Source organism: Cebus imitator, unplaced genomic scaffold (genome assembly GCF_001604975.1).
Source record: "Cebus imitator isolate Cc_AM_T3 unplaced genomic scaffold, Cebus_imitator-1.0 Scaffold58, whole genome shotgun sequence".
NCBI lineage: Eukaryota > Metazoa > Chordata > Mammalia > Primates > Cebidae > Cebus > Cebus imitator.
This window is the reverse complement of record NW_016107373.1, coordinates 2,247,218-2,271,428: the sequence shown is the minus strand read 5'-3', so window position 1 is coordinate 2,271,428 and position 24,211 is coordinate 2,247,218. Positions and strand designations below refer to the sequence as shown.

General features: G+C 48.6%; 1 long non-coding RNA gene across 3 annotated transcripts in view; it reads right to left on the bottom strand.

The window, feature by feature from the left end:
• The window catches only part of LOC108304890, a 72,886-nt gene extending 50,458 nt beyond the window's left edge, over nt 1–22,428 (bottom strand). For all 3 annotated transcript variants that reach the window (XR_005200395.1, XR_005200396.1, XR_001825453.2), the window contains exons 1-2: nt 22,402–22,428; nt 10,567–10,659 (exon numbers count right to left, since the gene is read on the bottom strand). This is a non-coding gene — a long non-coding RNA (uncharacterized LOC108304890). The remainder of the gene's footprint in view (nt 1–10,566; nt 10,660–22,401) is intronic.
• Nucleotides 22,429–24,211: the final 1,783 nt, after the last annotated feature.

Below are 24,211 nucleotides of genomic sequence, written 5' to 3'. Positions count from 1 at the left end.
AGGCCAACAGATGAGTGGATCAGGCCAGACGGGAGATGTAATGACCTGGGGCACCTGCATCTTGCCTAAATCGTCGGCCACTATTCGACCAGTGCCAGTTTTTACTCTGTGGGAATGCAGGCCCAATATTTAATTTTTGATTTTTCAAAAGAAACTAGAAAATCCAAATATTTATGTGAAATATCCAGATTTTGCATTGCCATAAATGCATTCCAATTGTTTTTAACTCATCTGTGGGCCAGCCTTTGCCAAGGGCCTCCAGTCTGCAATCTCTGGCCGATGTGCCTCAGTCAGATTCAAGCCCCGCTCTCCAATCCCTCTTCTGCCCTTTGATAAAGGGCGCGCCCCGGGGCTGCCCGTCCAGCCTGAATCTTCCTCCTGCTCAAAGGGGATTGGCTGGTGGCGAGGGCCAATCAGAACACAGGAGCTAGGAAGGGGCGGGAGCTCATGACAAAGCAGAGGGCAGGTGAGCGAATAGTCATCCAACCCCATCAGCAGCCAGTGTATGGGATTGATGGATTTTAATTACATCTCATTCTAATCCTTAACATTTATCTAAAAAGCGGCGGGGGCGGGCATGAGGGCGGGTCACAAGCGTGCTCAGCCCCAGGATGTGTGTCTAATTAGAAGTTTTCTCCCTCTTGATCACCTAAAGTCAAATTCATTTACTCTGCTCGAATTGAGGGTTTAATTGGATTCTTGTTTTTCCTCCTCCTGCCCTCTCCCCATCTCCGTGGGCCTCTCTCCGTGCAGGAAGCAGGCCACAGCATCTCATTAGGAGGGAGAGCATCCCTTGGCAGACTCGCGTTTATGACTGTTCATGCCAGCCTGCAGCCGCATCCTTGGCCCCAGGTAGCTAGGATTATTGAGGCCGTCATGATTTAGGGCCTTGCTGTGATGTCTGATGGGCACCAAGCGTGGGCCCAGAAAAGGTGGGCCTCTTGGCCCAGGCAGGGCCCTCCCTCTTAGGCTGGCAGGGCCCCCCCTGCCTCTCCCTGCTAGGTCAAGAGGTCCCCAGGCCTTTCAATACGTTGTGCTGCTGAATGGGCTTAATAATCCGATCCTGGGAGAAAAGTGGTGGAAAACAGCAATTAAAGGCTGACCCAGCTACATCTAGGGGTGTGTGGAGTCACTAAAACCACTAATTCTTTTGCCACATAATAAGGTTTCTTCCCTTTTTTTGTCACCCCGGTCTCCCCTTGTCAATTAAGGCCAAGCACAGCAGGGGTTGGTTACAGGAGGGTGAACAAGCCTGGAGGCAGCTGATCGCCCACAGGAAAAGTTTCCTCCTCTAGATCAGACACTCTGGGGATGCTGGGGAGGGGAACAAGAGGGGGCACAGCCACAGGTCAGAAGGTGTAGGCTCGAGTCCTGGCCCATGGGCTGAAGATGTGTAATACAGAAGAGAACTGGCTTGGAATCCAACACAGTTCTACACATGCTCTGTAACCCTGGGACTATGACCCAACCATTCTGACCATCAGTTTCGTCATCTGTAACACGGGGTTAATATGCGGTTGCTATGAAGAGACAATATGCCTGACATGTGGCAAGAACCCAACACACACCAGAGAGCAAAGTGCTGTAGTATGTTTAAGCCCCTAGTAAGGCATTTGGCATACAGTAAGTGCTCAATAAAGAATAATCTCTATTATTATTATCATTATCATTATTATTATTATGTGACCTCAAGCAATTTGAGGCTCTCTTGGCCTCAGGCTTTCTTACCTGTAAAATGTGGACAGAAGCTGTCCCTTCCTGTCTCTTACAGTTGTTTGAGAAGTAAGTGAGTTAATTCACATTTAGAGAACAGGATCTGGCTGAGAGTTAAGGCTTCCTGTGAGTTAGCAACGATTGTTCTGTTAGCTTTCTAAGCTTGAGCAAGTTGCTTACCTTCTCTAGACCTTAGTTCTCTCTTCTGAAAAAAAAAAAAAAGATTTAAAAATAACACCATCTGTTGTGTCTACCTCACAGGGCTGTTGTGATAATTAAATGAGATAGTGTTTATAAGAACGTTCGGTGATCTGTAAATGCTCTACAAGTATTAACTGTTAGTATCATGCCATTAAAAGGTAATTAGTTGGTAAATAAAGAGAAAGAATCAAGCATTTGTCCCATCTTTCCTATACAAACTGTACTACTGGGTACCGAAATTGCAGATGAGGGGATGTTTCTCCTTTTAGAAGTATTCCAGCTAATAAATGAGGAAGGGATGATGGAATTGGAACCTCAGCATTTTGCAACCCCTAATGGATTAATGGATCTAAGTTGTGAGAATCTGCACTTGCTGACATCCCCAAGCTGGAGACAGCAGGCATTACGTGTCTCCCAATGGAGACACGTAGCACTGTGAGGCTGCATGACTGAAAACGCCAAACCTGAATCTGATCAAGTCTCAAAAACTAATTGTCAACTTACAAGAAATACAGAAGACGGAGGAATGAAGCCACCATAGGGATGCAATCAGTAAAGTCCACACTGTGGGAAAACACAGGTCGGGCATCTGCTTTCTTCAACAAGGAAAATTTTTAAAAGAGAGAAATAGGGATTACAGATTGAAAAAGACAGGCATATCAATCAACCTCATTTGGATCCCAATTCAAACAAACTAAAAAAAATAAATAAAATCAAGACATGTATAAAGCAACTGGAAATGTGAACAGTCACTGGACATTGATCATATTAAGGACTTACTGCTCATTTTTAGTGAGATGATTATATTATGGTTATGTAAAAACAGTATAAACATATACTGAGATAAACATGGGTAGAATATATGATATACAGGGTTTGCTTCAAAAACAATATGGTGTGGTGGGTGGGGATAAAAATGCAGCAAGATTGATACTTGTTGAAGCTGGGTAAAACCTGCAGGGGGTATCATTATAATACTCTCTATTTTGTATAAGTTTGAAATTTTCAACAATGGGAGCTCTGTGGGGACAGGAAGTTCAATCTCTCTTGTTCACAGCTGTTCCCATATAGTAAATGCTCAGTAAGTATTTGTTGGATGAATGAAGCAGTCTGTGTGTTTGACATCCCTCCTGACATCCCCTTCCCTCTCCAGGGAGAGAGCTTATCTTAGAAACTGATGGGAAAGAGCAGGGGAGCACCCCAGCTGAGGCTTTGGTTGCAGCCTCGACCTTATGGCCCAACCTCCCCCCATCACCCTGGATCTCATTCAGCCTCTTCCCCCAGGGAAGGTATATTAGTCCATTCTCACACTACTATAAAGAACTATCTGAGACTGGGTAATTTATGGAAGAAAAGATGTTTAATTGACTTACCATTCTGCAGGCTGTACAGAAAGCAAGGCTGGGAGGCCTCAGGAAACTTACAATCATGGTGGAGGGCAAAGGGGAAGCAAACACATCTTAGCATGGCAGAGCAGGAGAGAGAGAGAGAGAGTGAAGGGGGATGTGCTACACATGTTCAAACAACCAGATCTCATGAGAACTCACTCATTATCACGAGAAGAGTGAGGAGGAAATCCTCGCCATGATCCAATCACCTCCCACCAGGTCCCTCCCCAACATTAGGTATTACAATTCAACATAAGATTTGGGTGGGGACACAGAGCCAAACTGTATCAGAGGGCAAACCCAAGCCTCACAGGTCTCCCAGCTTTCAGAAGATGGACATCTGGGAGACGACCTGAGGGCTGCAGGCCCAGAAGGCAGGTCAGTGTCCAGCTGCCATCATCGATGCCTGGGTGGGTGCAACAGCTTCATCCCTGCTCTACCCAGCTAGGGCCATCCTGCTAAACAGACATCAGTCCTCATCACTCCCCTGCTGAAAGCCCTCTGGAGGCTCCCACCTCACTCAGAACAAAAACCAGTGTCTTTGATCTTCTCCCGCAAGGGCAGTGTCTGGCCTCTCCCTCCACCCTCTCATAATTACATTCCAAGCCATGTCTTCCCAGCCTCACCATCTCCCCTGGCTGGTCCTCAGATATCCATCACACTCCTGCCCCAGGACCTTTGCACTTTCTACTCCTTGACCTGGACCTCTCTGTCCTGGTATCCGCATGGCTGGTACCCTCTCACTGTTCAACTAGCTCCTCAATACTACCACTTCTCACAGAGGTCTTCCCTGACCAGTCCACCCCAAATTGTCTCCCCCTTATCCTTCTCTATCTTGTTGGGCTTTTCTTTTTACTAATGGCTCTTTTTACCACTTGACATTGTACTGTATTTTTATTCAATTGCTCATTGTCTGTATCATAAGAATACAGGCATCAACGAGGACAACACTGCTCCTACTTTATTGACTACTGTATTCTCAGAGCCTGAAACAGCAGCAGGCACATAGTAGGTGCTCAAGAGATCTTTGTTGAATGAACGAACAAATGATTCAGTCTGTCAGTGGGTGTCTCAAGGAGACAAGTTTCCCAGGGAACGTGGACAATGATTGTGTTTCTACTCTGGTCTACTCTGGCACGTAGAAGCTGGGCTGGGCTGGGGCTCAGCCCGTAGTCTGGGAAAACATTCCTGAGTGAGACTGGTTGAGGGTTCAGAGATCTCAGGAAGGGCAATAGACACACCCTCCCTCCATGTACTGTGAAAGTAGCCTCGCTATCTCCCTGGCAGGTGGCCAGCCAGGCTCTCCAAACCCCGCAGGGACAGTCAGCCCCCTCCCTGTCTTACTGAAAAGCATTACGACAGAATGTGAGGGTGAGCTGATGACAAGAGCCATATGTTTCAGAAATTTGGGAACTTCAGAAAACACAATGCAGAAATACACCACAACTCATGTATATGCCACTTTTTTCTTTTTTTTTTTTTTTTTTTTTTTTACAAAACTGAGATCTGATGGCCCACTTTATGTTGTAACCAACTTTGTTCTTAACTTTATACTGGCATTATGGTTTGGCTCTGTGTCCCCACCCAAATCTCACCTTGAACTGTAATAATCCCCACATATCATGGAAGGGACCCAGGGGGAGGTAAGTGAATCACAGACAGTTTTCTTTTTTCCCCTGCTGTTCTCATGATAGTAAATAAGTTTCATAGATCTGATGGTTTTACAAAGGGAGCTCCCCTGCACACGCTCTCTTGCCTGCCACCATGTAAGAGGTGACTTTGCTTCTCCCTCCCCTTCTGCCATGATTGCGAGCCCTCCCCAGCCATGTGGAACTATGAGCCCATTTAACCTCTTTTTTTTAAATAATTTACCCAGTCTTAGGTTTATTAGCAGCGTGAGAACAGACAAATACAACTGGGAACACATTTTATATGCCTTTAGACACTTAATTCTATAATGGCATTCTTAATGATTGTCTTATATCCTAGAACCCAACAAAACCACAATGGCATTTTTAACCAATCCCCTACTGTTGGACATTAGGTTCCTTTGGACATTTCATTCTTGGAAATGGTGTTACAGTGAGCAAGCTGCATCATACATCCCAGTGCTCACCTCTGACTGTTTCTTCAGGACCAATTCCCTCTCTGCACCAAGCTGGAATTCAAATCCAGGCTGCTGAAGGAGGCAGAGGTCCGGTTTTGTTCCTTCTGCTCTAAGTAGAGCTGAGTGGTCCTCAAAGGCCCCCCACACATGCCCCTCTCCTCGCCACAGCCTTGCCCAAGACCAGCGCTTTTCAAAATTAGAGTATCCCATAAGGGCAAGTTTGGACATCCTCAGAAAATCCTTTTTGTGGATTCAAATGCATTTATCCAAAAGGAACATGTAGTGTCTGACATTCTATTCACATATATATCGATGTGGTGTCTAGGTTGCTTGAGATCTTAAGCAAGTGCATTCCCTTCTCTGGGACTCAGTTCCCTTCTCTGTATGATGAGTGGATGAGACGGCTCCAGAGTCCCTTTCTGCCCCATCCTACCAGGGGAGCTCTGAAAGTGCTGCATGATAGAGAAGGGGACTGAATGTGGCCTCTGCCAGCCTCGCTTTGAATACCAGCTTTGTGAAACACTATGTGATCTCCTGCAGCTCCCTCGAGCTCTCTGTGCCTCAGTTTCCCCTGCTATGTAATGAGGTAACAATAATGTCCACACCACACATCACAGGCATGTGGGGAGGAATCAGTGAGATTCGCCTAAGCCACCTCTTGATACAGTGCCTGGCTCAGAGCACAGTGCTCAGCAAATCAACATTTATTATGACAATAAGACTTGGTCTTTCAAATTCTTGATCTCGTTGACCACACTGATTTTGTCCCTGTTTTATCAACGAAGATACAGGCTCAGAGAAATAGTGGGACTTATCTCAGGTCACATGCCCAGCTCAGGGGCACAGCCAGGCTTATCCATGCTCTGACTCCCACTCCAGAGCTCTGCGCCTCTGGAAGGCAGAACCCCAAACAGTGGCCCAGCCCTGCAGTGTTCCAGGGACAGAGCGAGATCCTGTGGCTGAGAGTTGAGCCTATGGTTCTTTCATTCCCATTCCCCATATTTGACCTTCAGGCTCTGCACAGAGGCGCCTCTTTCACAGGCCAAGCATGGGCAGCTAAGGGGAGTGGGCAGCAGCACACAGCACGTCAGGTGGTCAGAAAACAATGCCAGGTGCTGCTGAGCTGGCAGAGCCAGAGTGGCCAATAGGCTTTTGTCAAGATTTCTTAAAAAGTGAAACTCAGAGGAACATTTTCCTCCCCAAAAGAAAAGGTGTGTGGCCCACCTGGTAGGTCCAGGCATGGGCCCAACAGCAGAGGTGAATGGAGGACCTTTCCCCCCATGGTGCCTCTGGGTAAGCCTCCACCGGTGGGTGGCAGAGCTGGCCTGGCCGCAGGAGACTCAAGGCTGCCTTAAGTCTCTGCTCCAAAACACCACGGAGTCTGTGCTCCACTGGCTCAGGGAATGCTGGGGCCCTTCCACCTCCCCGGGCTTTACCCTGGGGATGGTGACACAGGCCTTCTCTGCTCCCAGGCCCTCCAGACCTCCTTGGATGAGGAGCAGAGAAGGATCTGGACAGGCATGTGGCCCATCTTCAAGGCCCACCCAGCAAAGGCCCAAACCCCTCACCATCTCTCGGTCTTCCCCCAGCTCAGGAAATCACCCTGCACCTTCCAAATCTTGGGGTTTTCACCTGGTTCTTTCCATCCTCCACCACCTGCCACCACCTCCACCCCGCACCGCTACACACACATCTGGGCTTCAGTTTTGATACTCAAAAGGCAAGAACTGACTACTGACTTCCACTGGGTCATCCCTACCCTGCAGCAGTGAATTTTCTGAGTCCAACTGCCCTATAAAGAAAGAGGAAATGCCAGAGAAGAAAGAAAGATTAATATTTCAAAAAAGAAAACCATCTGGCCATATAATTTTACATTTATTCTTATGATCAATTAATCTCTGTCCTCCCTTAGACCATAAATTCCATGAGGGCAGGATCAGCATCTGGTTGGCTCACTGTTCTATCTCCAGTGTCTAAGACAGGGGACCTAACACTCAAGGAAGACTGAAGACGAAAGAATGAAGAGCCAGCCATGCTCCTTTCTTAGGCATCCTCAGCGAACTCAGAAAGGATCCCTAGAAGCACAGAACGAAGAGGTTGAACCAGACCTGTGGCTGCTGAGCTGGGGTCTGTGCAGGCAGTTTTGCGAATCCTGCTTTCAAGATTTTAAAAAATCAAACAAAGTCAATACTCCTTGCCTCCCTGGGACAACTTATACAAGATCACCAAGATGGTAGCCTCATTGATTTTTCCCAAGTGTCCAGGGACTCTGGTTAGCTGCTGATGACATCACAGAGCCCAACCCAATTCCAGCTTATGTGCCCAGGACTGCCAGTGTCTACATGGCATTAAATGAGCATGTGATGGCCATTGGCTACCCTGCACATGTGGGTTATGGCAGAAAAAATGTGGCAAGGAACACAATGCAGTGTCCCCCAAGGATCCAAATGAGCTTTGATGGGGAGGAGTTTTGGGACCCCAACTTAACAGATGCTTGGAGTTCCTCCCAGAACCAAGCACCTCAGGTGGGCACTTTCTTTCCCAGGCCACTTTTTTCCTCATCAAAAATACCCAGAACCCAGGTGCAGAGAGCACACACCAGCACTTTGAGAGGCCCACATGGGAAGATGGCCTGAGCCCAGGAGTTCGAGACCAGCCTGGTGAAATAGTGAGACCCCATCTCTACAAAAATATTTTTTTAATTAGCTTGGTGGCATGCATCTGTAGTCCCAGCTACTTAGGAGGCTGAGATGAGAAGGTGGCTTGAGCCCAGGAGTTCCAGGCTGCCATGAGCTAGGATCACCGCTCTCCACTCCAGCCTGGATGATAGAGCGAGACACTCTCTTAACAAGATAATAATAATAAACCCGTGAGCCCAGGAGGAGGGAGAGAAGGGAAGTAGAAGAAGCAGAGTCATCGTTTGGATCCTGGGGAAGATTAGGAGCAGTTCTGAAGAGACACAAAGCCTAGATTTCCATCAGGGACTGTACTGGGGAAGACACTGGGCCCTTCCATAGGACTCACTTTCCCTGGTACTTCCCACTTCCCCTGAGTGGAAAAGCAGGCCCAGGGCTGGCTCCTAGGGCCCACAGCCCAGAGCCTGCTGCATGGCATTTTAAATTGTCTCTCTCAAAGTCCCTGCTAATAACAATACTAACAATAGCCCACACTTAATGAACTGCTTACTCTTCTGGCTATGAGTCGTGCAGTACCTTTTACAGACATTTGTTCATTTCTTTTCAACCCCCACCACGAGGCCTTGAGAAAAGTATAAGATTATGCCCATTTTACAGATGAGGAAGCTGAGGCCCAGAGAGTTACAATAGATCATTGAAGTAATGGCCCCTAATTTGTTCAGGCACTACCCTGGGCAGTGCCCTTCCACCCTGGCTCAGGACTTGACCATGGGACTTACTTTGGCCAATAAGAAAGAAGCAAGCATACTCCAGGTGCAGTGGTTCATGCCTATAATCCCAGCATTTTGGGCGGCCAAGGCAGATGGATCGCTTGAGCTCAGGAGTTTGAGATCAGCCTGGGAAATAGCAAAACCCCTTCTCTGCCAAAAATACAAAATTTAGCCAGGCATGGTAGTGCATGCCTGTGGTCCCAGCTACCCAGGAGGCTGAGGTGGAAGAATGACTGGAGCACAAGAAGTCAAGGCTGCAGTGAGCCGTGATCATGCCACTATACTCCAGCCTGGGTGACAGAGAGAGACCCTGCCTCAAAAAATAAAACTAAAAAAGAAAGAAGCAAGCATAATGCCTGCAGAGGCTCAAGAAGGGCTTGAGCACTGGGGCTTCTCTCTCACTGCCTCTGAAGCCCTTTTACCGCTCTGTGATCAAGCCCAGGTTCATGGAGAGAGGCCCCATAGTTCGTCATCCCAGATGAAGCCAAATTAATCAGTCATTTCCAGGGATCCACCAGCTAACGGCAGACACATGAGTGAGCCCAGCCAAGATCATTCAAGCCTTGCCCAAACCAGGACAGCTCAGCCGATCCCAATGGAAATTGCTCATTCCCAAATCACAAGCTGCATGAATGTTTGTTGCATGAAGCCAATGAGTTATGAGGTGTTTGCTGCACAGCAAAAGCACCTGACAGAGGTGAAGTCATTTGTCCAAGGTCACACAGCAGGGCAGGAATTCAAACCCAACCTTTCTGTGCAGCTAAGAATGGGAGCTCTTAGCACTAAAGCTTTAGTGTTTACAGAGTCCATTTATTTTCACTGCAGGTCCCTAGTGAGTCTGGGAGTCAATCATCTCTGCACAGAAACTCAGAGGTGTCAAGGGACCTACCTTAGGTCACACAGCTGGTCAGAGCTGGTAGAGGGCATCCAGCCCAGTTCCTTTAATTCCACCTTCCTGCTGTTCCCGCCACTGCATGAAGGCTGGAACAGCCAGAGCCCAGGACGCTGGTTTACAAATCAGCTTCTTCTCCAACCTCCGAGGTCCCCCGCAATCCTCCTTATGTCTCATGAAGGGCCCAAGCTGCTCCCTCCCGCCATGAGTTTCTCAGACAGAACAGGTGGCACCCTCACCAGGGAGTCTGAACAGTGGACCTGCCCCTGCCCACCCCTCACCCTCCCTTCTCTGCATAATAGGAACTGTTGGTTGTCCTGGATACAGCAGATAATGGGAAAGATGGCAGCTGAGGTCACAGCATGAACCAGGACGGCTATGAGCAGGGAGAAATGGCATCCCAGACACACTTGTGCCCTTTTGCCCAGCCTGGAGTGAGAGACGAGGGCATGGGGGGAGCTAGTCATGACCACACTAGCATAGGAGACCTGAGGTCCCATGAGATCCCCAGGAAGGAGAGGATGGGCTGGGAGTAGCGGAGGCCAGTCAACCGCCAAGGCCTCCCATGTTTAATTGCAAGGCAGTGGAGAGAGAATGCCACATAGCCATGTGGAGTCCCATGAGGTGGAAATAGCCATTTGAGGGTCCAGTTGAGGCCCTGGCCTGATTGAGTAGCTATCAAGTAAGGACCTAGGAACGAGGTCTACTTCCCAGAGGAGGCACTTCAAGGGATAGAGTCCTTCTACCTCCACCAAAACCATAACATAAACGAGGAAGAGGCAGCTGTGGCCCAAGGCAAAAAAAAAAAATGCCTTAAAGCCATTCTGACCAGGATTTGACACCCACATCCCCTCCCTACCATGCTGGACAGGTTCCTTCACAGCTCCAATCCTCAGCTTTTCATCTGGCAAATGGGGGCGGTCATCATAGATCTCATGGGTTGCTGCAAGGCCTAAGTGAGAAAATACAGTGAGAGCTTCTTGTAAACTGCAAACGCTGTATACATGGAGGGGATGCAGGGACGCCATGACCCCATTGTCCATCTGGCTCCTCCAGACCCAGTGGTCCTCCAGCCCTGGACGAAACCCCATAAACTCCATTTCTTAGAGCTCAAAGGGCCCATTAGAAACCATCTGGTCCAAATGGTCTGATTTTACAGATAAGAAAATCAAAGCCTTTGCCTTGCCCAGAGTCTAACAGCCAGCGAATGCGATGCTGGCCCTAGAAGCCAGTCTCCCCACTCAGGTTCTTTCTACTCCTTCATGCTATCAAAGCTCACCCCGACCCCCTGCACCCCATCTCTCTCCACTCTGACCTGACCCTGGGTGGAGCTGAATCAGGGAAACGCCTCTCAGCCCCCTCATTAGCTAACACTTCCCCTGTTTTGAGGGAAGCGATGCTGCTGAACCACGTTAGGAGGCTGGGCCTCCCCCAGGAGGCTCCTAGACAGTATCTGTGCTCCAGAGAATTTAAAGTCCTAGGTGTAGCCTTGTGAGAGACAGCAGAGATTTTAAAGCCTTTGGGGGTCCCGCCAATCATATCAGCAGCTGCCCTTGTCACCATTGGAGTCACCAATGGCTTCACCACAGCCCTGAAGAGAGCTCCCTCACCCCGTCCCAGCCGTAGGAGAAAGATTGAAATGTTTTACAACCTAGACATAATCCAAGTTCACAATGGTTACCAGAGCTGACTCACCTCTTTTAACTCAGCGTGCTGGAAAGTGTGTTCCCCCTTATGCCTTGCAGGGTGTTGCATGTATTCTAACTTCAGTCACAGTGCCCTGTCCTTCCAAGGCCCACTCGGCCATCTGCTCGCCAGTGGAGGAGAGTCAAGGGCTCAGTCCAGCACAGAGCCCCTCTTTGGAACTGTCCTCGGATATCACCCGCCCTGAGGTATCTGCCACCCTGTCTCCAAACTCTCTCCAAATTAAGAACCAAACTCCTCACTCACATCATCTTTCCCAGGGTCTTCCAGCTCCAGCCAGCCCACCAGATGCCCAGCTCAGCACCCATGCTCCAAGCTGCCAATGGGCAGGGCAGCCAGCCAGGCCCAGTAGAGACAGGCCAAGCCCAGACTCAGTCCCAGCCTCATCCCCCAGGCCAGCAGGCGAGAGCAGTTGAAATAATGATGAGGCACTGCAGCCCCATTTCTGAGCCCCACCTTGAGCCTCAGTTTCCTCCTCTGTAAAGCAGGGATGAGTGTACCTTCCTCCTGGAGCTGCTTCAGGATGAAACGAGACAGCACGCATGGACACCTTGCCTGAGGAGGCTTCCAAAAGGATCTGATCCTCACGTCTTCCCAGGGGCAGGCTCGGTAAGCCTCCTCCCTTTTCCCTTGGCCCTGAAGATCGTCTTGATCTTGACCTCTCCCTGTACCTCTGACCCTGACTTTGTCACATCGTTACATGTTGGTGCCTGCCTGGGGTGTTTTCTTTCATTGTAATTTTATTTATTCTTTTGAATAGGAAACACTTGGTACAAAGCTCAAAAGACAGAAAGATGTGTACAGGGAAGAGTATGTCCCCCTCTCCCAGTCATTGACTTCCCCTCCCCAGAGGCAACCATTGCTCCCAGACCCTAGCAATCTAGCAATCTAAGGATTCTCTACACTTTTATAGGAAAACATGCATACGTATTTACGTAGGCTTTTCTATCTTGCACATTGTTCTGCACCTTGCTCTTTGTCTACCCAAGAGGCTGTCTCAGCAGTCCTCCCCTAGGACACGGGGAGCTTCTTTCTTTTAGTGGCTGTATAATATTCCATTGCCTAGGTACACCATCATTTCTTTTCTTTTCTTTAATTTTTTTTTTTTTTTTGAGATGGTGTCTCACTCTGTTGCCCAGGCTGGAGTACAGTGGCATGATTTTGGCTCACCGCAACCTCCACTTCCTGGGTTCAAGCAAGTCTCCTGCCTCAGCCTCCTGAGTAGCTGGGATTACAAGCAGACACCACCACGCCCAGCTAATTTTTGTATTTTTAGTAGAGATGGGGTTTCACCGTGTTGGCCAGGCTGGTCTCAAACTCCTGACCTCAGATGATCTGCCCACCTCAGCCTCCCAAAATGTTGGTATTATAGGCATGAGCCACCACACCTAGCCACACCATCATTTCTTTGCCAATTATGCCTGGGCTCTTCTGTTGTTTCCCTATCAAACTATTACAAACTATCTGTAGGATAAACTCCAAGAAGCTGAATCTCTAGGTCAAATAATACATTAATTTATAATTTTGATAGATAATGTTAACCTGGCCTCCACAGAGGTAGTAATAGCATTATTTGAGATTGCTATTTTCCACACCAATTTAAAGCCAGTGTATGTTTGAAACTTGCTCAGTCTGATGGATAAAAATGAAATGATTGGCTACTCTTCGTTTTCATTTCTTTCATTATGGAAGAGAATGAGCAACTTTAGTTGTACATGCTTAAGAGGCATTTGTAGTTCCTTTCCTACAAACTGTCCATTTTCTGACCTTTCTTCTAGGTTGTTTTTCTTTTTCTTATTGATTTGGAAGAGCTCTTTACATATGAAGGAATCTAGCTTTTGTCTGTGATATGAGCTTTAAGTCTTTTTCTCAGTACTTCATTTATCTTTTGATTCTGTTTATGGTGTTTATTTACATGCAGATTTTTCAAATGTCATCATGTTTACTGATGTAAATTTTCTGGAGTGTCTGGGATGTGTGTCATACTTAGAAACCCTCTGAGTTTTAAACCTTGACCCACACTGAGTTTCCATGCTGGTGTCTGGCTTGACCCTCCCACTCTGGTTGACCTACCCACTGCCAATGTCGGCACCTGCTACCTCTATCCAGTTTCTTCTGGACAGCTCCACTTGGCCTTGGCCAGACATCTCACTCCCCTTCTCACTGCTGTTTCCCCTATCCCCTGCCCCTGCAGCTTGATCTTTGGTGTCTTGCCACTTCTCCAGCCCCCCAGCTTCTGTGCATGTACACCGTATTCCTAGCCTGCCCAGAGCCCTCTGGCCCACTCAGGACCCTGCCCCTCCAGATGAGCAATGCTGTCACCACTCCTTATTCATCTCCTGTCTTTCCAGCTGCGGATCGCACTGCTCTAGCACCCAGCCTCCCAATCCACACACTTCAAACCCTGACCTTGAAGCTCTGATTCCTAGCCCTAGTTGAAAGGGGAGGGGGCACAGTGGGTAAATAGCAGGAGGAGGAGGCCAAAGAGGAGGCAGAAGGGAGTCCTTCCAAGTCCTCTGCTAGCAAATTCCAACGTGGCTTCCTCCTTCACAGCAACTTAGCCAAATTTCTATCTTTATTAATCAAATAACAAATTTAATTAATTACTCTAAATTGCGTTAATTGAATCTAGAACGAGAGCATGGACAAAATCCCAAGAAGTAATGAACCCAGGCACTTCCAGCATCTGGAGTTGAAATGATCTTTAATTTCAATTTGGGAGCAAAAATAATGTGACTGCTGTCAAACCCTCCCCCACAGCCTGCTCCCTGACAGCTTCGTTACTGCCGGCAGCACTGACAAGGCCTCTGCACCCTGCTCTTTCACCCTTCTTAGCAGCAATGTTCTTCCTGCCTCAACTTATCGCAACTGAGAAATGGGTACAGACCCCACCTGCAAGTGTCCTGTAAGTACTGGAGTGCAGGCGGTGCTTGGAGATTGTCCAGTAACTGACCAGGGAGCCCCAACATTAACCAGACAGCAACAAAGTTCTCAGGAGCGAAGCACAGGCTTGCCTCTGTGCCTTTCCCCAGGCTGTGCTCACTTCCAGGAATGCCTTTCTTTGCCCTTTTCCAGCTGTTGCATCCTTGCCTTCGGTTCACATGGCCACTTCAAATGACCCTTTCAAAGGAAAGCTGCTCCCCATCCCTGCCCCAGAAGGAGTTAGAGAGACGGAAGTTTCTTCCCTGGTTGGCCATTGCCCTCCAAGTGGTACCTCAGGGCCAACAGGAGGGAAAATGGAACACAATCAACTTTTTTCCGGCAGGGATCGAGGTGGGAAGAATATATTCTCTGGATATGAAAGATGAGCAGACGGAGGTTCAGAGAAGTGAAGTGATTCACCCGAGATTACACAGCTGGCTAGTGGTCAAGCCACACCTGACTCTTGGCCTGGCACAGCTGCCTTTCTGGCCCTGGCTGGGTGTCAGAAGAAAAGCCCAAAGTCCCCCCTAAAGCCCTATCTTCCTGTCTTCTCTCCACCCTGAGCCACCAGATCCCATCAGCCCCCTCTCTTCCGCTCCCTCATACCCTCTCCCTCTGATTCACCTGCCCTTGCCTCCCAGGCCTCTCTCCATCCCCGGCATGCCTTTGTTCCAGCCTCACCTCCAGGTGCCCTGTGTTAGAAAGAATGCTAAGGCAGCCGAGGTACTCCTGAGTCTTTCATTCTTATTATCATGGTTACTATTTTGTATTACTATTTTCCTATTAGTCTCCCCCTCAGTTGCCAGGTCTCTGGTGGCATCCTTTTCATTGTGCCATGCTCTGGCTCAAACACCTGCCATGGCTCCCAATTACCTGTGTCCTCCAGTTTAAACATCTCTTAAGGCTATTAAGACCCTCCAAAAATTGGCTCCATAAAGGTCAGGCAGCTCCCCCAACATACTCTATGCTTCTGGGAAATTTACTCAACTTTTTTGAACCTTTATTTTCTCCTCTGTAAAGTGGACACTGTAACCCCTACCTTGTAAGATTGTGTTGAGGATACAATGAAATGAAACCTATGAAGGCCAGCACAGGGCCTAGCATCTCAGTAGCGTGCAGAAAATGTGAGTTCTCATTCCATCCACATCTCCTGCCCCTCTCATCTTACCTCCCACTGGGCGGCCACATAATTCTCAACTCTACCCAGGATGGGGTCTTTGATTCTCCAGGAATACCTTTTACAGAAAAATCCCTGCCACATCCTTCAAGGTCCAACTCAAACGGACACACCCTTAATTCATGATTCATATGGGGATTGGGAGCAGTGCACGGTCTCTCCTCCTGTCTCCAAGGAGGATTTTGTGTAAAGCCATCCCAAGAGGTGAAGCCCAAGCTCACTCTTCAGGGATAGGGATGAGGAATTCCCCATCAGCCAGGATCTCTCAACACCAGATTCTGGCTAGAGCTCTGCCCCATGCAGTCCTCCATGACACCTATCAGGGTCCCACCCATCCCCTCCAGAAGCATCTCTTCTCTTTCCATCCTCCCTGAAACAATCTGCTCCTTAGCAAAGCCTTTTTAGGCATTAAAGCACATCACACCCTTCTTTTCTCCCAGAAAAGCTCTTATTTTCCTGAAATCTCAGGAGCCAGCTTTTCCTGCCAAGAATATTCCACCTCAGTCCACCTCAGGAACTGCAAAAGGATCAAGATGCTTGGAGGGACCCCCTCCTACTCCACTACACCCCTTTCTACTCTAGCTCCTGCATAAGGGAGCAACCCTCCCATTTACAAGTGGGAAAAGTGGATCCCTAAAGGAAAAAGAAAATTTTTCTGTCCAAAGTCAAAGAGAGAGTTGGTGCACCTGGAAATGGAATAGAAAATATTGGTAATTCACCTTCCCTAGTGGGAGACCTAAAGCAGAGGTTGTCAAGGAAGAATCAGTGTAATCAATAAGAGGCCCGCTATGACATTTAGGGGCCTGGCCAGGCATCTCATCCCACCACCAGGGCCCTCCATAACAAATCACCAAAAACCGAATGGACTTAAAACAACACAAATGTAATCTCCCACAGTTCTGGAGGCCAAAAGTCCAAAATCAAAGCGTCGGTAGGACTGCACTGCCTCTGGAGGCTCGAGGCGAGAGTCCTTCCTGGCCTCCTGTAGCTCCTAGTGGCCTTTGGTGTTCCTTTGCTGTGGCACCCCAGTCTCTGCCTTTCATCACCCCAGTCTCTGCCCTGTCTCCACGTGGCCTTTTCCTCTGGGTCTGTCTGAAATCTCCCTCTTCTTTCTCTTACAAGGGCACTCATCTGGTTGCTCTCATCTCAAGATCTTAACTCACTCACATCTGCAAAGACCCCACTTCCAAATAGGGTCTCATTCACAGGTTCTGGGGCCTAGGCCTTGGATGTACCTTTTGGGAGACACAATTCAACCCATTACACCGCATGAGCCCTGCCAGCCACACCCTGGGCCTCGCTGCCTCTGAAGAAGATCTCTCTGGGTTTGCCCAAAGGGGCTTGGGCAACCTCAGCCTGGGAAGCTGTTGGCCTGTCCTACAGACAATGGCCCAATCTCTCTTGGACCCTCCCTGATGACCTTCATTAGAGGGGTCCTGGAAATTTTCTGTGGGTAAAGCATGATGTGACCTCAGAAGTCAGGCCCTAGTGCCAGGGAGATGGCGTTTCATCCCTGGCTGTACCATTTGTCAAACCTGTGACTTTACATAACTCCCTGCGCCTCAGTTTCTCCATCTATAAAATAAGGCATTAATATCCTCATTGGTGGCTTTCTGTATTAGAAAGAATGTAGTCGGTGCCCCGGCAGATCATGCAGTTGGTGTTCATAACCAGTTCCTATCATTGTACCCCTGCCATTCGGTTATTCTCAGGGAAGCATCTCCCCCGCCATCCGGGGCAGGCACACAGCCGTCCTCTCGGTCTGCAAGGTGCTCAGGGAATTTGCTATCCTCTTAGTGTCTCCTGAAGGATATATTGTTATTCCCATTTTACAGATAAGAAAACAAATTAATATGGGTGGCACTGTTTGCTCCAAAGACAGCCAGCCCCCCATTGTTAGGGGAACACTGAATGAATCATGGAGATATTTGTTTTTCGAGGTCTGTTTATTTTGACTCCCTCCACTCTCCCACTGTCTGGTCACCCACGGCATGGTTGTCACTAGAACCAACACTCAACTCAACACAGTTTGTCCTTCCCCTACATCCCCCATCCCGGCTCACAACACACCTGGGGGTGGGGGTGGGGCAGGGCAGATGTCATTGTCATTGTTACACCCATCTTGCAGATGATGAAACTGAGGCTTAGAAAGGAGGAATCTAGTTCCTAAGATCACAGCACTTTGTACTGGCAGTGGCAGAACTCAGGTCTTCTGCCTTGTAATTAGCACTCCCTCCATTTCACTACACAGCCCAGAACTCATTCATGAAACAGTGGAGGCATAAAAACAACTAATATGAAATATTGTTACAACCCTGAAAGGCAGAGATTCCTTTCATACCCAATCAAGAAGTGAGAAATTTGAGACTCAGAGAAGATCACAGCGTCAGGATTTGAACTTAGGTCTCTGTGCCTGCTCCCAAACGCTCCCAAACCAGCTCCATCCCCATTGTGCTGCACTGGCTGCTGCAAGAACCTGCTCCGCCTGAACCTTGAAAACCATTCGTGGTCCCTGTCCTCAAGACACTCCCAGTCTTGGAGGGGAGGTAAGTCTAGGTGGCCAGGGGCCAGCTCTCTACGAGACAAGCAGATTCCAGTGCATGCTCAGAGGGCAGCACAGCTTCGTCCCCTCTGAGAGGAGCTTCCCTCTCCTCCCCAGAGCTGGATTGAGATGGGAGTAGCGATAGGGGGCTGCCATTCTGAGAAGAACATCCTGCCCACCCCATCCCTGAGATGTCCATTTGGGGTGGGGGCAGGGCAGAGAGATTTGTTGCCGGTGGGGCTCACTGGGGCTATGGGGCTAGGGCCTTTGGAGGCTCCTCCAATCAGGGAGTTGAGGCTGGGAGGCCTATGGTGAGTACTAGCCACCCCAGCAGAGGGAGCAGATGTCTCATCCTCTCCCTGTTCCCTGGCAAACCTCATCTTTTATAAATAGTTGTACTTGTTGGGAGCCAGAGAGAGTTGAGGCTTCAGCATCTCTGACAGCCCGGCAGAGCCAGGCCCGTCTGCCTGGAGCTTTGCGTGCTCACATAACACCCCCTCCCCACCCCGCAGCCCAACCGCCACGAGGGTGTCATTGCACCCAGGATGCATGGCGTCTTGGCATGTGCTGGCTCCACGTGGCTGGTGGGTTGTGTGGGCTTTTGGGCAAAGTAGCCAAGCAATCAGAAAGGACCTTAGAACAGACGGATTCTGGAGGTAGTGAGCTCCTCATCCCTGGAAGGGTTCCAGGGGAGCTGGAGGACTGTGTAACAGACATGCAATAAATGAGCTTTGGGCTCTGAAGAATGGTGGGGGAAGAGGGAAAAGCCTGGGCCACATGATCCCAAAGGGTCCCACTGTACATCTAGGGTGGCGTAGGTGGGGACTGTCAGGGTCACAGGTGACTTAGCAAGACTGTAACCTCCCTCCCAAGCTTTAAGATGCCCAGGAAGCTCACCTGTGTGGGCTCCTGGAACCCTCTGTTTCACGTGTGAGCCCAGCAATTTCTCTGAATTCAGGAATGCCAGGAGAGGTTCTGTCCAGCACGTGGGATGCATTACTCATTAACTGCTCATCACTGAGCATTTATGCAGCTCCTACAAAATACACCGGGGAGACTGCCAGCTCCCAGGCTTTCTGAGAAGCCCTGATGCTGGGGCAGTGTTCCACAGTTCCTCTGATCTGTGGGGACCCCCTGTTAGAGTAGGGAACCTGTGAGCCTCCTTAACCTTGGAAACTCCCCACTTTCTAAAGCTGAACATTTAGGAAATCCTTGACCTCTGGGATAGAAGATGAGCGCTCCCAATCTTCAGCCATGAGGACAGGGTCCGAGTCTGTCTTACTCCCTGCTCCTCTTGTCCATGGTGGCATTTAAATAACTGTCAACCAAATGAATGAATGACTGAGTAAACAAATGATGTAAAAGTCCCTTCATTACCTCCTTGCAGGAAGCCTGAGTCATCTGTGAAGCATGCCATCTGTGCTCTCTCTGAGGAGGTAGGGAACAAACATGAGGCTCTAGAAAGGACATCACCTGTGGAGTCAAACTAATTGGGTCCCAGTCCTAGCTCTGCCTCCTATTGGGTGCATAACCTTGGGTGAGTTCCTCAACCGCTCTGTTTCATTAGCTGCAAAACAGAGATAATAATCCCTACCCCATAAAGATGCAATGAGAACATTTTTAAATTGCCCAGCATCTAGTCAGCACTCCATAAATGGTGCTGGTAGTAGTCATTAATGCCATTCTCCAAATGTTTGTGGTTCTCTTTCCAGTCACATGGTAGAATCCTACTTCCCCATCTTCTTGAAACTAGACGTGGCCATGATTTGCTTTGGCCAATGCAATGAAACAAAAAAATGATGTTTCTCTCCTTGATGGAGGCTTTAGGGGGTCACATGTAATTCACCACATTATCTTCTTCCTGCTTCAGCAATCATAGCAGCAATAAGGTGGAGTCACAATCAGCCTGGATCCTGAAATGAGGAAGACAGGGGGCAGATCTCTCCACCGGCCCCGGATGGCAAGGCACGAGGCAGTTTGTAAAGACGGCCGCAATAATTCTTCCCCTCCCTCTGTTCTCTCCCCTTTGGGAGGTGGCTTTGCTACTCCTCCCATCCAGAGAGGAAGTCCATTCCTACAAACCTTGAACCTCCTCAGCCATGTGATTTGCTTCGGCCAATGGCATATTTTTACATATAATGCAAGCAGAGGCTTGTGAAGTGCTTGCATATTGGCGCTTCCCCTGTTTTGTGGCTGGGAAGGAACCTTTCTGCTACTGTTGTGGAAAAGCTTCAGCTAGCCTCCTGGAGGAAGACCACATGGAGTGAGCAAGCCCCCAACTGTCCGACCTAAAATCCCAGACACGTGAGTGAGGCCACCTTAGATCTTCTAGCCCCATCTGAACTAACACAGGCCAAAATAACCACCCAGTCAACCCACAGAATCAGAAAAAATATTAAATGTTTTTTGTTTTGAGCCACTAAGTTTCAAGTGGTTTGCTACTTGGCAAAGGCTAACTGACAGGATATAACATGAATGGGAAATAAACCTCAGCGTATTAAGCCACTGATATTTGGGGATGTTTATTACTGCAGCATAGCCTTGCCCATTATTCTGATTAATATGGTATTTCCTTCCAGTTTCCCTGTGGGAAAGGAAGTACATTCCAATTAAGTTTCGAGTTTTATCCTCTACGGTCCTCCTTCTGTTCACCACTGCCTCCCACTCATCCACTCTCCTGCCTCATGGTCCAGGTAGGAGCTCCTCTTATCCTCCAAACCACAAGGATGAGTTATCTACCAGGTGCATCATGGAGCCTTCTGCTTACCTGCCACTTCTGAGCCAAACTCTCCAGGGCTGTATGGGCCTTAGAGAAAATCTGTAAGAGGTGCCCGTATTGTGACTCAGTGTTCATTCTGGACCCTGATGTGAGAGCAGCTGGCCTCAGCCCACACTATGCATTCCCCACCCCCTTCATTCTCTTGCATACTCTCTGCCTGCAAGGCATGGCAGAAAAAGGCACCAGCTTCAGCATCAGATGCACCTAGATTCAAATTCCAGCTCTGCTGTTTAACTTTCCATCCTGGGCCAAATGCGGTGGCTTAGGCTTATAATCCCAGCCTTCGGGATCTTGTAATTTTCTGCCTTTGGGAGGCTGAGGCAGAAGAATCATTTGAGTCCAGCAGTTCGAGACCAGCCTGGGGAATATAGGGAGACCCCATCTCTACAAAACAAACAAACAAACAAAAAGGTCCCAGCTACACGGGAGGCTGATGCAGGAGGACTGCTCAAGCCTGAGAGGTGGAGGCTTCAGTGAGCCATGATCACACCACTGCACTCCAGTCTGGGCAACAGAGAAAGACCGCATTTCCAAAAAATACATATGTCCATATGTCCTGGCTCTGTCACCTCTTATCCGTGTGATCCTGGGAAAATTCTTTAACCACAGTGAGTCTCAGTTTCCGCCTTTCCAACCTGGGGATAAAAGCTCTGCTCACAAAGCTGCAAGAATGATAAATATAGTGTCTAGCTCAGCACCTGACACAGGATAGACACGGAAGAAATGGTACCTGGGCATCATTTGGAGTCAGAGCGTCCAGTGTTAAAGTTCCAGCTCCACCACTGACTGGCAATGTGTTGCTGGTCAAGTCACTTGGCTTCCCTGAACCTTAGTTTTCTTCTCTGTAAAATGGGCATTTAATTGCTTTTCTGACAGAAGTGAGGTAAGGATATTAAAGGAAATATATGTAAAGTAGGTGGCATATAGTAAGTTCTAAAGAGGTGGCAGTTCTTTCTCCACCCTTTAGCTTGCAAATTCCTTTGATGGCAAAGGTGATTTTACCTCTGTGCCCTTTCTCCCCTGCCACACATACACACAAAGCCTACACACACACACACAGACACACACACACACAATCAGAACTCAGTCAGGGTGGGCTTGTTGTAGAGGAAAAACAGATCGCAGTGACCCCAGAACCAGGAATAGTTTCTGCGTCCGTTCACCCCAGAGGGAGATAGCCTGGTTCTATCGTACATCACATAAACAGGAAGAACTAACAGAGCTGGGGTGGTGGGGAGACCCCTGTGAGCGTCTCATCCACCATCCTCCTCATCCTCCCCCACCTTGCCTCGCCCTCTCCCACAAGCATGCTCCAAGACTGCTCGAGAGCAGTCTCCATGGCGATAGCATTTTAAAGTTTTCTAGGAGCAGAACAGGAATAATTTTCCACCTTCTCCTCCTCCGTGGCAATCCGAGGAGAGGGAGCTTATTACAGATAAAGGGTGGGGTGAGGGGCAAGGAGGAGAGAGGCAGCTCTTTCTTTCATCGCATGACTGGAGAAGGTCACGCTAAAATTCCCCACACCCAGCTCCCTCTCCAGCCCCCACTCTCTCCCCTGGTCTTCACCTACCTCTGCTTGGATGAAGAGATGGGATGGTATGAGTAAAAGAAAAATGACAGGAAAGATAAAAGAAAGAGAGAAAAAGTGGGCCAATGTGTGTCCAATCACATGCATGCACCACTCATAAACACAGTGGCTACAGGAAATTTCCACTGATCTCTTCTTGGGAAGCGATGTTCATCAATGGAGGAGAAAAGCTGAGTATTAGAAGCAGAGATGCTGGACGTGGTGGCTTACCTCTGTAATCTCAGCACTTTGGGGGTCGAGGCAGGTGGTCACTTGAAGTCAGGAGTTCAAGACCAGCCAGGCCAGCATAGTGAAATCTGGTCTCTACCAAAAATACAAAAATTAGCCAAGTGTGGTGGTGCATGCCTGTAATCCCAACTATTTGGGAGTCTGATGCAGTAGAATAGGTTGAACCTGGGAGGCAGAGTTACAGTGAGCTGAGATTGCACCACTGCACTCCAGCCTGGGTGACAGCGTGAGACTCCACCTAAAAAAAATTAAGATAGAAGCAGAGACATCTTTGTACCCTGGCTTCGGCTCATGATTGAGTCAGTCTACATGTTACAAATACCTTGTAGATATCTCCATAATCTACCAGCCCAAAGAGGGTCCACATACACTGTGAAGGGGTGTTGTGGTCATTATGCTGTCTAGTGAATGTGGACACCATACTGTAATGAGGTGTGGGGAATGGGGTGCTCTTCTTTCGTTGATTTCTGCTTACCTTCACAGCCTCCTTCCTCTCAACCCCAATCTACTTTCCTTTATACCTATTCTCCAGTCTTTGAAGGGTTTTTTGTTCCAGATTGTGGGCTCCTATCCAGTTTACATACAATTTCTTGCCAATATCCCTGAGGCGGATACCATCCAGGAGAAGTGTAAGGTGAAAATAGACTGTGAGTGGCCTGCCTCCATTCCCCTCCTGGCATGGCTGTAAAGAAGGCATCTGCCCCAGGACAGGTGTGCCAGAACCCCCAACGGGTGCTAGGAAGCAGGCTGAGGATTGGGGTGGGAGCACAGGCTCAGGTGGACCCAGAAAGATTTCTTCCAGGGCTAAACTTGGCCAAACAAGTCACACGGGGATCGTGCAGAAGACATCAGGATAAGACGATGGAAGAACCAGATTCCAGTCCTGATTCTTCCACTCACTAGCTGGGTGGATTTAAGAAAACCACTTAGCCTCTCTGAATCTCCTCTGTCTTACCTTGTTTCCCAGCCTATCTGTCTTGTTCAAAAGGGCTATTTTGAAAATTCAAAATGAGAGCACTTCAAAAGTTAGCAAGCACCACACACTCGTAAGATATTTCCTTCTATGACTTTGTCAGTCAGTGATGAAGATAAGCTTAAAGCCTGGTCTCAAATGTCAATCTGGAAATGTAGAGTCCATGGGCTCAAAGTAAGTGATGAGGTACTCTAGTGCCACAGGGGTGTGCTACGTGGCCTTGGACAAGTCTCTTATTCTCTGGGGGCTTTGTCTGCCTCTGCCAAAAGAGGGCCTTTTAGGGCAGAAACCCAAGCCAGATGAGAGGCCAAGTCAAGCTACAGTGTGATTCTGGGGTCAGCACCAGGGACAGTTCCCATGAGCCTGGAAGACGGTCATTGATCTGAGTTACCAGAGACCTGGATTCAAGTTCTCACCTTGCCTCAAACTTAGAGCATTATTTTGAGATGGTGTCTTCTCACTGTTCAAAGGCCCAGGAAAGTTTGGGTTCTCATTTAAAAAGCTCACAATCCTTCTAGGGAGTCAGTGTGGTGCAGTGTTCAAGAGCACATCCTACTCACAAAAAGATGCTGGAGCCCAAGACTACCTGAT